We start from the raw sequence: 14,247 nt of genomic DNA, 5'->3' as shown, positions 1-14,247 counted from the left end.
TGTAAACCATATATTTCCTAATTATGCAAACAGTATGTGTTTACCAAAAAGCACATAGAATAGATACAAAATTTAAAAATGAATGTTATATACATTCCATAAGCTGTTCTTTTTTTTTTTTTTTTTTTTTTTTTTAAGGGAAAGGGTTTATTGGGAAACACCCTACAGACCGGAGTGAAGGGGCGGCGAAGGAAAAAGAGAGAAAGAGACTGTAAGAGAGAGAGGAGGGAAAAGAGAGAGGAGGAGAGAAGCCGAGAGAGGCCAAGAGAGCACAGGAGAGAAGGATCAAGAGAGAAGAACCAAGAGAGCACGTGTTCAGGAACAGGCCCTTTTAAAACTTCGCCTGAGGGCGGGCAGGAAAGCAGAAGCAGGGAATCCCATTAGGATGGGGGTGGAGCCTGGATCAGGTAGCTGGGCCATGTGGCCACCTGGCTAAAACTGTGCCAGTTTCCTAACATTCCCCCTTCTGTTTTTTATAAAGCAGGGTTTATATGGGATTATATTAGTCCCAAAAGTCCAGGAGGGGTAGAGAGACGATGATCTGTCTTTAGAGCTACTTCCTGCTGACAGGGGGTGACGAGGTACTCTCCGCTGGCATGGGGCAATGTCTCAAGCCACTGTCTCCTGGTTGGGGAGTATATTTCTGTAGCAGCATTTGGTTGACCGCCTGGTTGTTGAAGGCCTTGGTTTGGTTCCATTATCACCTGCGGTAAACACTTAGGCACTGTAGTATAAAAGACAGGGTGAGAATAGTAACCAATGATCCTAAGAGTAGCATTAACCAGGTAATGAGAGGATTTTATAGAGAGGAAATGGAGGGGTCTCTGGACCCTTGTGGGGACAGTTTGATGGATGTGGCTTAAAGCTGATTCCAGCCAAGACAGGGAGAAAAGCCACTTAACTTTTGCAGGTAGTGGGGTTTGTCTGTAGAGAAATCTGAACAATCATACAACATTAAGTGAGGAAGAGGACCATCAGTACACATAGGTTGGGAGTAGAGCCATTGGTGGTAGAGTAGAGACTATGGTTACAAAGGAATGAGGCCCAAGTGGGCTAGACAGGGTCTAGAACAAAGGACAGAGTCATTATTAGAAGAGCTAAGAAAGGTGCTGTCTAAGCTCCAGATAAGTTCTTTGATTGAGAGGCAAATAGAACCTGACAGAAGGGGCTTGATAATAGTCAGGTGGGCTTTGAGGCCTTGTAAATCATGAGGCCCAGACTTATCTATCTCTTCATATAGCCTACATCCTAAGGGAGGTGTGAACTTCCTGGGGGAAGGCACCCTGTTGACTTCCATTACCTAGCTGGCCAGGTAAAGGCAGGGGGCATCTCTAACAGGAAATTTACAGCTCTGCCTGCAGTGTTGCTGACCCTACTTGACCATCCCCTCAGCTGCAGTGGTCACTTTGGAAGTTGGGCTGAGTGAAGGGCGTTTCAGCTTAGAGCCAATAAGATCTGTGGCTCTGACCTTGGCTTCCTTTGACTCCAGGGCAGGTCCATTTCCAGTGATCCAACTCTTGGCAGAGCTGCCAGGGCTCTTCATAGCTGACTTCTGCTGAAGCCCAGGCTTACCACATTGAAAGCCACTACAGTGGACTGGCCTGTTGGGTCTCCTTGAGGGCAGATCACTGTGCAGAGCTACATTTAATAGGCCTGTCACCTATCTCTACTTTTCTGATGCCTAGCTTTCTTTTTCTCCCGATTTTTGTTAAAGCAGACCAGAGGATACAAGTCAAGGGGGTGCTCAAGTCCCATCTCTAATCTTCGGTGGCCTAAACTACAAGTCTATAGTCACAGGTATGTTCTGTAGTAGTTTTTCTAAGGTAGACAATGCCCATGAGAAAAACTATATTCTCACTTTAAAACTTTCTTTCCCTTTGTTCTGAAAGGGAGGTCTTTTCTTTCCTGTTTACCTCACTGGTGGCGAAGTAAATTTAGCTAAGAAATTATAATTTAAGCTCTTATTTTGGCTATGCCATTACAGAAAAATGTTAGCCATCTCTTTTTTATAGGATCTAAAATTAAATTTTGAATCTTGGAGATTCCTTCATAATAGAATTCGTTTTCTACCTCGAAGAGAATAGAAAAAGAACAAGTTGGGCTTAGAATAGAGAAATGAGGGAGCAAGTCCCAGATCACTTACTGACAATAGCAATATCACATGATAACTTAGCAAACAGTTTTAACCATTAGATAACAACTTAAGAAAACATTTACCAGAAGGTCCAATGCCTTCCATAAATATTAAGAAGCATCTCTTATATATCTAACGTGGTGGAGCTTGTTTAACCAGCAAATTTAAGCACAAACATATAAAATGTTTTTAGTTTCTTTCTACCAACAAGTTTAAAACATGATACAGATTTAGGTCACACGAATTAAAATGTAACCTTGAATAATTTTAGCTGTTTATATTTATGGGCAATCTTCTTTAAGCCAATAAAAATAAAACTCTTAAATTTTCCCATGTAGACATAAAGCATGTATACACGTATAACATAATAGACCAATATAGCAGTTTTAATAGCTTTTTTTTTTTAAAAAATCTAACTCCTGTTTGTAAATTACCAATTGATTTGAATTACTTTTGTTTTTAGTAAGCTCAGTAAACAGATGAAGCCAATAATGTACTAAAGGTACCAACTGAGAGAAACTATGGCTAACTGAGCTTCCATAAGCTGTTCTATCATCCTATTTCCATATAAATTGTATCATATTTTTTCACATCCATAAACATTTTATTAATCTAATTTTCACTGACTTGTAATGACTTAATTGTATTTTATCAAAGGGAAAAATAACTAAATTCATCCAATTATTATTTTGGCCAAAATTATTGTTTACTGTTTATATTGCCACATAAATATTGGTATGAACATTTATGTTTGAAATCAAATATTGTCCTGGATTGAGTAAATTTTTCAATTTAATGGTCTTTGAGCTATATAGACTTTCTTGTGATCAACTTTTAATGTAAGCCATCTTTTTATTTTTCTTTGACTTTCTTTTTCCCTCAAAACTATGAAGTCTGATTCTCTTGTAATAAGTGAAACATTATATTGTAATTCAGAATTTCTGTGACTTTAGATTTTGCATGCAACTGTTTCCTCCAGAGCTCAGTTTTGCATATGGCTTTATAAAGTCATCAGTTCCATCATCTATCATTGTATAAATTTTTTTCTCACCACACAATGAATAACTTTTTTTGCCACTGTTTAGAATGCCACTATTATTTGTAGTATTTTGTCACATTTATCTATGGAATATTGTTTGTGCTAAGCTAATATCACACTTTTTAAAAATTCATTGATTTATTTATTTCAAAGGCAGACTAACAGGTGTGTGTGTGTGTATGTGTGTGAGAGAGAGAGATAGAGAGGTTGATTCCATCTGCTATTTCACTCCTAAAATGACTACAACAGCCATATCTGGCCCAGGCTTCCCCCTGGAGCCAGGAACTCAACCCTGGTCTAGGTGGCAGGATCATAATTTGCCACCTCCCAAGTGTGTTAGCAGGAAGCTGAATTGAAAGCATAGAAAGCATAGGTGAAACTAGATTCCAGGCACTTCAATATGGAGTGTCAGTGTCACAAGTGGTGGCTTAACCTGGTACACCACAGTGCTAGTGCCATTGGCATATTATTTTTAAGCTTTAGAATTTTAGTGTTGATAAACCTGTTAAGTAATTTCTCTTGTTTTTTGATTAGGCAATCCAATTGTATAGGTCAAAAGTCAAAAAATATGAAAAAATATGTAGCAGAATATCTCCAACCTTTTTCTATTCCTCATCTGCCCAGTTCCCACCTACTCTAATAAGTAACCACTATTATTAGATATTATTTGTTTCCATATATTTTATTCAACTTAAGAAAAATGTATGCATACTTATAAATTGAAAATTGTATTTATTTGAGAGAGAGAGAAAGAGAGAATGCTCTCTTCCTCTAGTTCATATGCCCATAATACCAATGGCTGGACAAGGGCCCAGGCCAGAAGCTGGGAACTCAATCCAGTTCACCAATATATGTGGCAGGAAACTATTTAGTATCTCAAGTAATTTAGTAGGGTCTGAATTTAGTAGGAAGCTGTAATGAAGAACACAGCTGGGATTGAATTCAGGTACTTGGATGTGGGATGCAGGCATTTTAACCAGTGACTCAACTGATGGGCCAAACACCTTCTCCAACAGCTCTTTTGTGGAAAAAAAGGAAAAAATATATATATACACAAGTAGTAGAATATTATAGATCTCTGCTGGAAAACTTTCCTTAACAAAGAGATAACTCATTTGTGTTCATATTTGTGTAGCATTCTAAAAATATGAATATATAATAATTTATTTAGCTATCTTCATATTGATTGACATTTAGAGTTTTTGATTAGTCAATTTTTTACATATTCAAATACCAATGCAAGAATATGAAGTGGACATGGTGGCACTGCTGTTAAAAGCCACTTCTTGAGATTCCCAGATCCCATATTGGAGTGGAGGTTTGAGTTCCAGCTACTCTGCTCCTGAGCCAGCTTCCTGCTAATGTTCTTGGGAAAGGAAGCAGATGATGGCTCAGGTAGTTGCTTCCCTGCCCACCAATGAGGGAGACCTGGATGGAATTCCAGGTTCCTGGTTTCTGCATGACCCAGCTGTGGCTATTGTGGGCAACTAAGGAGTGAACCAGTGGATGGGAGATCTATCTCTGTGTGTCTCTCTCTCCTCTCCTCTTTCTCTGTCACCCTGCTTTACAAATGAATAAATAAATCTAAAAGAACATGAGAATATTTTAAGTCACACTTTTAGAACATAGTCTTTTTTAAATTTAACTTTTAATTTTGAAATTATAACATGCAGACATAAGACATACACAAAGAGATTCCATATACCTTTTATGTGGTTCCCAAGCAGTACATCTTGCAAAACTGTAGTAAAATATCACTCCCAGGATATTGGCCTTGTTATAGTCAAGAGAGAAATAAGATTTATAGATAATTCTGTAATCTGCAAATAGGGACAATTTTATTTCTCTCTGTCCAGTCTTTAAGATTGTTACTTCCTTTTCTTGGCCCATCACACTTTTAAGATTTTCTAGTATTGTGCTGAATAAGAGTGATAAGGATGGAGATTGCTGCCTTGCTCTCAGTCTTAGAAGGAAAGCATTTGGTTTTTCATCAAATATGATCTTAGCTGTATTGTGTTTGTTAGATGATATTTATCAAGTTGAAGAAGTGACATTCCCCTCCTATTCTTTTCTGAGAATTTTGATTATGAATGGATGTTAAATTTTGTCACATGATTTTTCTGTGTCAATTGATGTAGTCATATGATTTTTCCTCTTTAGCTCATTGATGTCATGGATTGTTCTGATTGGTTTTTGTTGCATCATGAAAAGAAATTTATATCCTACAAATATTTGGAGCTAGTACAGGGTTTGCTATTTTATAAGTTTATTCAAACTATTTCATCCTAGCTCTTCAAATCTTAGACACTTAAGCCTTATATCCAACTTAACTTGCTTTGGCTGGCACAACATAGTTCCTTTATAAGTAAGCAGGACATTGCAAGCATGTTGGCAATTCTTAAAGTAACACCTGTTGACCTGGTGTCATCTACACTTTCGTTCTTGAGTGTATGATCAAGAACAAAGAACTCAAGGTAAAAGGGGATTGGAGTGGGAGAACAAGTCAAAGCCTGTATGGTTTCATGTTTCAGGGCCTCTTGGCCAAAATTATCCAAAGCTGTGAAGACAGCAGGGTGGTAACTGCTTTAGAAAAGTGCAGCAGGCTTCCAAAGGTGCTCACTACCATGGAACTTAGGATATTTCTCAAGAGGAAAGGATTTTCTTCCTGTCTCACATGGTACAAATGGAGTCTTTTATAGTAAACATTGTAAGTCAGAGGCTCTTTTTCTTGTACCCCCAGAGGACTAGGGAAAAGAAAACAAGAGAAAAATGGAAGTCCTGCCATGGCAGGAAGAAAGACTAAGGAATTTAGCATTCAACATTTAGAACTATTTACACCTACAATCTCATCCCAGAACTGACCTTTTAACCTTTGTGATATGAATAGATATGCTATAAAATAATCTGCTCCAAATTAAGTCATTCTGCCAGTGACTTTAGATGTCTTAAGTGGCATAAACATTAAAATATAATATAATATAAAATATATGTAATATAAAATATAATATATAAAATATAATAATATACATTATGAAAGAACAAAACCTGGAATGTGTTTAAGATAAAAGCTCAACATGTTCAGTCCTGTTTGTAACTGCCTAGGGGACTTTGGTGGTTTTGGTCTTGGCCAGAGGCTCTGTTTCCTGCTCATACTCTATCTCTACATAGGTTAATTTTCTCCCCAGAAGTCCTTTCAAGGGTGTTTTGTCTTTGTGTTTTGCATTAAGGACTTTTCTTCCTCTTCTCTGGAGGATTTACCATCCTGGTCTTCATCACTGCTGGCATCCAAATAATCCATATCCTCAAAATCACTTAAATCACTTTCATCTAACTCCTCATCTTCTACATATTCTATTTGTCTTTGTCACACACCTTCATCATCATCTTCTTCATCTTTTCCCTCATCTGAAGAGTCACTCTCTGCCCCCTGTCGTTCCAGGGCCTTGTTGAAGTCATGAATGAGAAAGCTGTAGATGTCACCACACCTATCTTGTTTCAGTCTTTCCAGTAATTCCTCTTCAGTGGCCTTGTCCAACTGAGCAGCTATTAATGACTTTTCCTCTCTTCCTTTCTTCCTAGGATCCACCTTGTTACTCAAAGGAGCAAGTTTCCCCTGTCATTTTAATGAATGTTTTCTAATTCAAATTAGGTACTGGGTTGTCTTGGTGAATCTCTGCTTACATTTGTTTCAAAAGAAATGGGACCAGTAGAGTAGATTTTCATCTGTTTGCTCCAGTGGTTTCTCCTAGTTCTTACTGAGCCAAACCCGTTCCCACATACTCCTGGGAAAAGCTGCTCATTCTATCACCTTCATATACAAGTAGCACTTTCTCTTCTTTCACAATGACATACAGGCTGTTTGCCAGGGACCAGGATGGCCAGTTGCACAGCCCAGTCAGACTGTATTCATTTTGGTAAAATCTCTGAGACTTGGTTCTTATTTTGAAAAAACAATATTCCCTGTTTCCTGATGTATCCCAGATAACATCTGACTACATGGTGTCGGTCGCTGAGCATGCAGTGCCCAGCCAGATCTGTATTGATTGATTTTTAAATATTGAGGTAGACTTGAATCTGTGAAATAAAACTCACTTGAACATGGCCTATAACTTGTTCTAAGTACGTTGCTGAATTTTTTTAACATTATGCTAATGATTTTTTATCTATTTACAAGGCATATTGTTCTGTAGCTTTCTTCTATTTTGTAGTTGTATTTGTCTACTTTTAGTATCAAGGTGACTATTAGCTTCATACAGTTAATCGGGAAGTGTTCCCTTCTTTTTTTGTCTCTTTGAACTCAGTCAATGTTTGCTGGTAGCATTGAGTTCTTCACAAGGACTTCCAGAATGAAGATTTATCTTCCCTGTTGGCTTCTGGCTGGAGGCCACTCTCAGTTTCTTGCTTCATAGGCCTCTTTCAGATGAAATCTTGCTTCATCGAAGTGTACAAGCCAAAAAGACAATGGGAAGAGTCCTTGCAAAATAGAAGACACCAAGAGTGTATTAATTTATTTTTTATTATTTGATGAACACTTTTTAGCTTAGAAGGCAAACTTATGTATTATTTCAGTTTTTCTTACTAAAAAGATGAAAATATCCCAGCTTTGAAATTTCATATGACTTTCTTGGATTGTTTGCCTAAGAAATTAGAATCTCAACTCTAATCAACATAAATATGTACATTTGTCCTATAAATTTTTATGTAAGCAAGTAAAATAAGTATAAAGATTACTTTTATATATATAAAGTATAAAAAATAAAATAGAGGGGAATGAGCTAAAATATATAGTCATTGTTATGTTATAGACTTAAAAATAATTATCTCTCTTTTTAAAATTTATTTGAGAGGCAGAGCTACAGATAGAGCAAGGGAGAGCCAGAGAGAAAGGTCTTCCATCCACTGGCTCACTCCCCAAATGTCTGCAATGCCCAGAGCTGAGCCGATCTGAAGCCAGGAGCCAGGAGCTTCTTCCAGATCTCCCATATGGGTGCAGGGTCCCAAGCACTTGGGCCAGCTTCCACCGTTTTCCCAGGCCACAAGTAGACAGCTGGATCAGAAGAGCAGCAGCCATGACACAAACTGGTGCCCATATAGGATGCCAGCTATGCAGGCAGAAGCCTAGCCTACTATGCCACATTGTTGGCCCCAAGAATTATCTCCTCTAATAGGATACAGCCATGTGCTAGGAATGTTTAGGGTCATTTTACATATCTACAATTTGAAGAGTAGCATGGAAGATATATTTTCCATGTGTAGTAGATACGATCCACTTGACCCCTCCTATCTTTGCCTCTTGGTGTAATGCCCTTTGTGGTGCCCCCTGTACCAAATCAAGTCCAATTGAATGTGGCAGAAGTGATGAGGTATGTCATGAAGCACTGCAGTTAAATTCTGATTTCTGAGATCACTGCTTTTCAGAGGAATCCTGCTAGCATGCCTTATGCACAAACAGCCCCATGAAGAGTCCAGTGAGTGAGGAGTGGAGACTGGCCAATACAAAAACATTAAACTGTCAGCTTTTTGAGTGAGATCCCTTGTGAATACAGACTGCAATCAAGGTTTCAGATGATTTTTTGTAGCCCTAGAAAACATCTGATTATAATCACAAGTGAGATCCCACTTGAGCTCTTCCCAAATTCCTGACTTATAGAAACCAGAAGAGATAACAAAAGATTATTGTTACTTTAAACTGGTAAGTTTTACAATGATTTGTCATGCAACAACAGATAACTAATACACAACATAAATATTGAGTCCTACATTTAAACTAAGGTTTTAAAATCTGTATGCCATTATCACTTGAAATATTTATTCATGTTAGTCTACAACTCACATAAAATCCCCCCAAATTTAACATTTGCAGATACATCTAAGACAGAAAAAAGATAGTGTACTTGTAATATATTTGAACAAATGTCTTAGATGCATCATGGGAAATAACTCGAATTTAGGGACGAGAATAAAAATACTTACAAGGGCCTTAATGATCACCATTTCCTCCTCCAACCATTATGCCTTTATAAATTATTATTAACCTCAAAACATTAGTTCTTCTTGGAAGCATGCTCTGACTACTGAGACAATTATATTTTTCCCATGAGCAAGCTTTTCTGAATACTGCACGGGTGTGTATACATGTGCAAGTGTACATGCTTGCATGTGTGCATGTGTATTTGTGTGTGTGCAACATTCAATGTTCTATAAGAAGCCTTCTATCACTACTTCTGTCACGTAGGCCAGAGAGTGTCTCTACTTACTCCTCTTGGAAATTCAGTCATTCAACTCTGTGTTTCTATTTATTTTATCAATCAAAATTATTAATGGCTATTATAGACTTAGAGTTAATATGTAACCTGAATTAGTCTACTTAATTTTAACAATAAGGTGTGCCAGATATATTTCTAAATTCTATTGGGATCTAAGAAAGGATACAAAAGGAGATCCACACACTAAAATGTTTACATTATATAAAGGTCCTTCAAGAAGTTCATGAAAAAGATGCTTTATTTTAAATTCTGTTTTTTATCAACTTTTTTGAAATACAATCATAGTTCAAAGCTATAAAGCAGTCTACAACTCTCAGATATGTTCTGTCTTCTACCTTGACAAATGTACTTTTTAAATAAGAAAATACATAATTATATATTTACATATAAAGACACTTAAGAGTCAGCAAAATATCAAAAGCAATTGAATTTAAGTATTCCATTGATCAACTAATGATGTTCCGCTGAGTGATGAGTAGACACATGTAATTTATAAATTATTTAGCATTTATTTCAGAATATATATTTTATTTGAAATAATCTTATATTGCTAAAATAGTGACCTTCTTACACATTGTTTTCTTGTGATAGCAATGCCAAATAAAACAATTTTCTTGTCATTGTAGTTCTTCCATAGTATTTTGTTCTTACTAATTAGGGACAGTTTTCTTTGCTGAATTTCTCACCATATTGGAATTACCGACCGATTTATTAAGAAATACTTAGATTCATAAATTAAGTATTAATTTTACCTATCATACTCAAACATTGTAAAAGAACCACACATGTGATAAATTGTAACTATATTACTATAGAAATGTTAGTTTTTGTTATAAAATTCATCCTTGGGGCCAGTGTTGCAGAGTAGTGGGTTAAGCCACCACTTGTGATGTAGGCATCCTTTAGGGACACTGGTTTACATCCAAGCTGCTCCACTTCTTTTTTTTTTTTTTAAGATTTATTTATTTATTTGACAGAGTTTAGACAGTGAGAGAGACAGAGAGAAAGGTCTTCCTTCTGTTGGTTCACTCCCCAAATGGCCGCTACAGCTGGCACAGTGCCGATCAGGAGCCAGGTGCTTCTCCTGGTCTCCCATGAGGGTGCAGGGCCCAAGAACTTGGGCCATCCTCCACTGCCCTCCAGGGCCTCAGCAGAGAGCTGCACTGGAAGAGGAGCAACTGGGACTAGAACCTGGTGCCCATATGGGATGCTGACGCCACAGGTGGAGGATTAGCCAAGTGAGCCACTGTGCCAGCCCCAAGCTGCTCCACTTCTGATGCAGCTCCCTGCTAATGCTCCCAGGAAGGCAGCAGATGATGGCCCAAGTGCTTGAGTCCTTGCAACATGCATGGGAAATATGGGTGAAATTTCTGGCTCCTGGCACAGCCATGACCATTACAGCCTTTTGGGGAATGAACCAGCAGGTAGGAAATCAATCTCTTTCTCCCTCTCTCTATCTCTTACTCTGCCTTTCAAATAAAATAAATAAATAAATCTTTAAAAATTAATCCTTAAATAATTTTACTTTTTAAAAGTTATACTATTTATATTTAGTAATGTGTTACACATTTTATCTACATTAATCTAGATGTGTAAATATGCACACTTGAGAATAATATCAATTATTTACTTTTTTAAAGATTTATTTATTATTTCAAAGGCAGAGCTACAGAGAGGCAGAGGCAGAGAGAGAGAGAGTGAGAGAGAGAGGTCTTCCATCCACTGGTTCACTCCCCAGATGGCCTCAACAGCCGGAGCTGAACCAATCCAAAGCCAGGAGCCAGGAGCTTCTTCCGGGTCTTCCACTAAATGCAGAGGCCCAAGGACTTGGGCCAGCTACCGCTTTCCCAGGCCACAGCAGAGAGTTGGATCATAAGTGGAGTAGCAAGGACTCAAACTGGCGCCCATATAGCATGCCAGAACTGCGGGTGGTGGCTTTACCCACTACGCCACAACGCCGGCCCCTCAATTATTTACTTTTACAATATATTTCTGCTCTTACTATTTGTAATTTTGGAGTCATGGTCTTTCTTGAATACTTCTAGAATCAAGCTTTAAACACAAAGAGAAAGAAAACAATCTTTGGCACTACTGTGAAATGATATTCCACTTTGAAAAAAATCTGTTATATCCATGCTGAGAAGAAAGGGTGCATGTTAATTCATTTGTCTTCTTTCTTAACTGAGCATCCAATTAAATCCTTCTGGAACTCTGAAACAGTCCTTTTTCAATGTCAACAACCCAAACCACAAACCTTCATGGTATTTGGACACAATTCCCTTTTGTTTTTAGGACAGTGCAGAGATGTGGAGTAGTGTTTCCTTTTCCTTGGTACTCATATTCAGCATATTAGAGAGCTGGCTATGTCCTGTCATCGTGTGCTAGTTCACAGTGCATCCCAAGGGACAGATCTGTCCATGTGTTTTAATAAATTTTAAGTTTATGTGAGTTTCATTGTTCCATGAGAGGGGTTCTTTTGTTACTCTGTCCTCTAGTTTGTATATGCGTATATACACACACATATAAATCTCTGTATCTGTCTCTTTTTTAAGATTATTTGAAAGGCACAGTGACAGAGAGAGGGAGAGACAGAGAGAGAGATCTTGCATCTGCTAGTTCACTCCCCAAATGGCCACAACAGCCAGGGCTTGGGCCAGGCTGAAGCTGTGAGCCAGGAACTCCATCTCAGTCTCCTGCATGGGTGGCAGAGCCAAGTACTTGAACCAAATTCTGTTGCTTTTCCAGGCACATTAGCATGGAGGTAGTTCAGAAGTGGAGAAGCCAGGACTTCAACTCTGATAAGGGATACTGGGGTTGCCGGCTGTGACACTTGCTGGTCTCTCTCTCTCGCTCACTCGCTCTCACTCTCGCTCTCTCTCTCTCTCCATCTCTTTGTCTATGTCTCTCTCTCTCTGCCAAAGACCATTTACAACATAGGACCACATTAATGGCCCCTCTGACTCAGATCTAATGGTAGAGTTTTGTCCTACAATCTTGGAAATGTATAAAAATAACTATGCTGAGTTCAGTCTAAGTAAATCGGAGAACATGCAGAGGTCTTTGTGTCAATGACTTGGCCTACATGCATCCTACATCTTTAGACTAATCCAACTAGGTTTAATTTAGTAAAAGGGTAGCTGGACTATTAAATAGTGACCAAACCAGATTTACTCTGATGAGATAAGACCTGGCTGACTCTGCTCTGTGAACTATGCTTATGTTTTCAGGAAGTCTGGATTCACTCAATAGGATAATGATTGTCTGGGAGTTAGGCAATTCATCTGCAACTATCCTATTTTCTAGATGGCTGCTGTTCTTATCATCTGTTCCCTAATGCAATGAATATATGTTTAGTATGACATGTATACAATATTTACTTGCAATTTTAGAAATTTCAGATAGCAGATATTGAAAAATGATTACTAAGTTCAGATTTTCAATTTTTGATGTTTTAAATGAATACTTCATACATATTAATATATCATGCTATTTATTGCCTTGCAGTTTTAAAAATTAATTTGTTTTTAATAAGGACTTGAAAGGTGGCCAATAAAACATTCAACTTCCAGCAGGAATGCAATTTAGATTGTATTGGAGATACATTGCATGATGATAATAAATATCTATGACTTTTTTTTTTTTTCATGGCATTGCACTGGTTGCTTTGCCTAGTAGCCAGCCTCAGGTATTGGACTCATGCAATCTTCATGAGAAGAATTTGCTTGGGCCATCCTGCTGGTCTCAGAAAAATGAGGAAAGCTACATGGAGCAGAGCCACCCCTGGCAAGCTACCCCATATGAACACATCCTTTATTAACTGTTCCATGGACACAGGGGTGGTAGGGTGAACATTGCTATACACAGCAGTTAACCAATACATTTATGATAGTTACTTCTCTTAAATGGAAAGAATTTAACCCTTCTAATACTCATTTAGGTAACAGATTTGCATATATGTGCAGCTAAAAGAAGATTTGATTAACATCAGCTGTGGTTCTGATGTCTTATTTGCTCCAAATATGCACCACTCTCTGGATTCATTTGCTTTTTGTTTGATGACGTTGCAATTCTTTGCACTAAATGTGGTGGAACCTGTTTCGCAATTCACAGATAGGGCTTGAGGTGACTTGATTTAGTTAATAGAATTATGTATACCAATTCTAGGCCTGAAAAGATCCTTTGGAGTCTCCATTTGCTTTCTTGTAATTTTGTAATCATTTGTATGGTTTTGATATGCAGTAAGTGTGTCTTTCAGAGGTTTACATCGTGGAAGCATGATTCCCAGTGTTGAGGTGTTAGGAGATAGAGGACCCTGTAAGAAGCAGGGCCTAGTGGGAGGTGGTTAGGATAAAGGGGGCATCACCCTCAGGAAATACTGAGGTAGTTCTGCAGGACCCTGGTTGGTCTCCCTACACAGATGTTACAAAATAGTAAGGCTGGTCTCTCCATGCTGTCTGGCTTCATTCTTCATTGTAGGATCTCTCCCTTTTGCACACACTCCGCCCATGATACGGTGATCCACCATTCAGCCTTCTTCAGGTACTAAACTGATGAGATCGTCATATCAAACTTTTAGCCTCCAAGATCTTTCATTTGTTTGAAGATTTATCTTGTTTATTTTATTTTATTTATTTATTTTTATTTTCACAGGCAGAGTTAGACAGTGAGAGAGAGAGACAGAGAGAAAGATCTTCCTTCTGTTAGTTTACCCCCCAAATGGCCGCTACGCCGGCACTGCGCCGATCCGAAGCCAGGAGCCAGGTGCTTCCTCCTGGTCTCCCATGCGGGTACAGGGGCCCAAGCACTTG

At 38.2% G+C, this 14,247-nt stretch overlaps 1 pseudogene; it reads right to left on the bottom strand.

Moving 5' to 3' along the window:
- Positions 1-6,271: 6,271 nt before the first annotated feature.
- Positions 6,272-9,167, bottom strand: LOC133762487 (protein MAK16 homolog; annotated as a pseudogene).
- Between the last annotated feature and the right edge of the window lie 5,080 nt (positions 9,168-14,247).

The sequence above is a fragment of the Lepus europaeus genome, chromosome 1 (assembly GCF_033115175.1).
Source record: "Lepus europaeus isolate LE1 chromosome 1, mLepTim1.pri, whole genome shotgun sequence".
Lineage (NCBI taxonomy): Eukaryota > Metazoa > Chordata > Mammalia > Lagomorpha > Leporidae > Lepus > Lepus europaeus.
The sequence above is the reverse complement of the archived record's forward strand: the minus strand, read 5'-3'. Positions and strand labels throughout refer to the sequence as shown.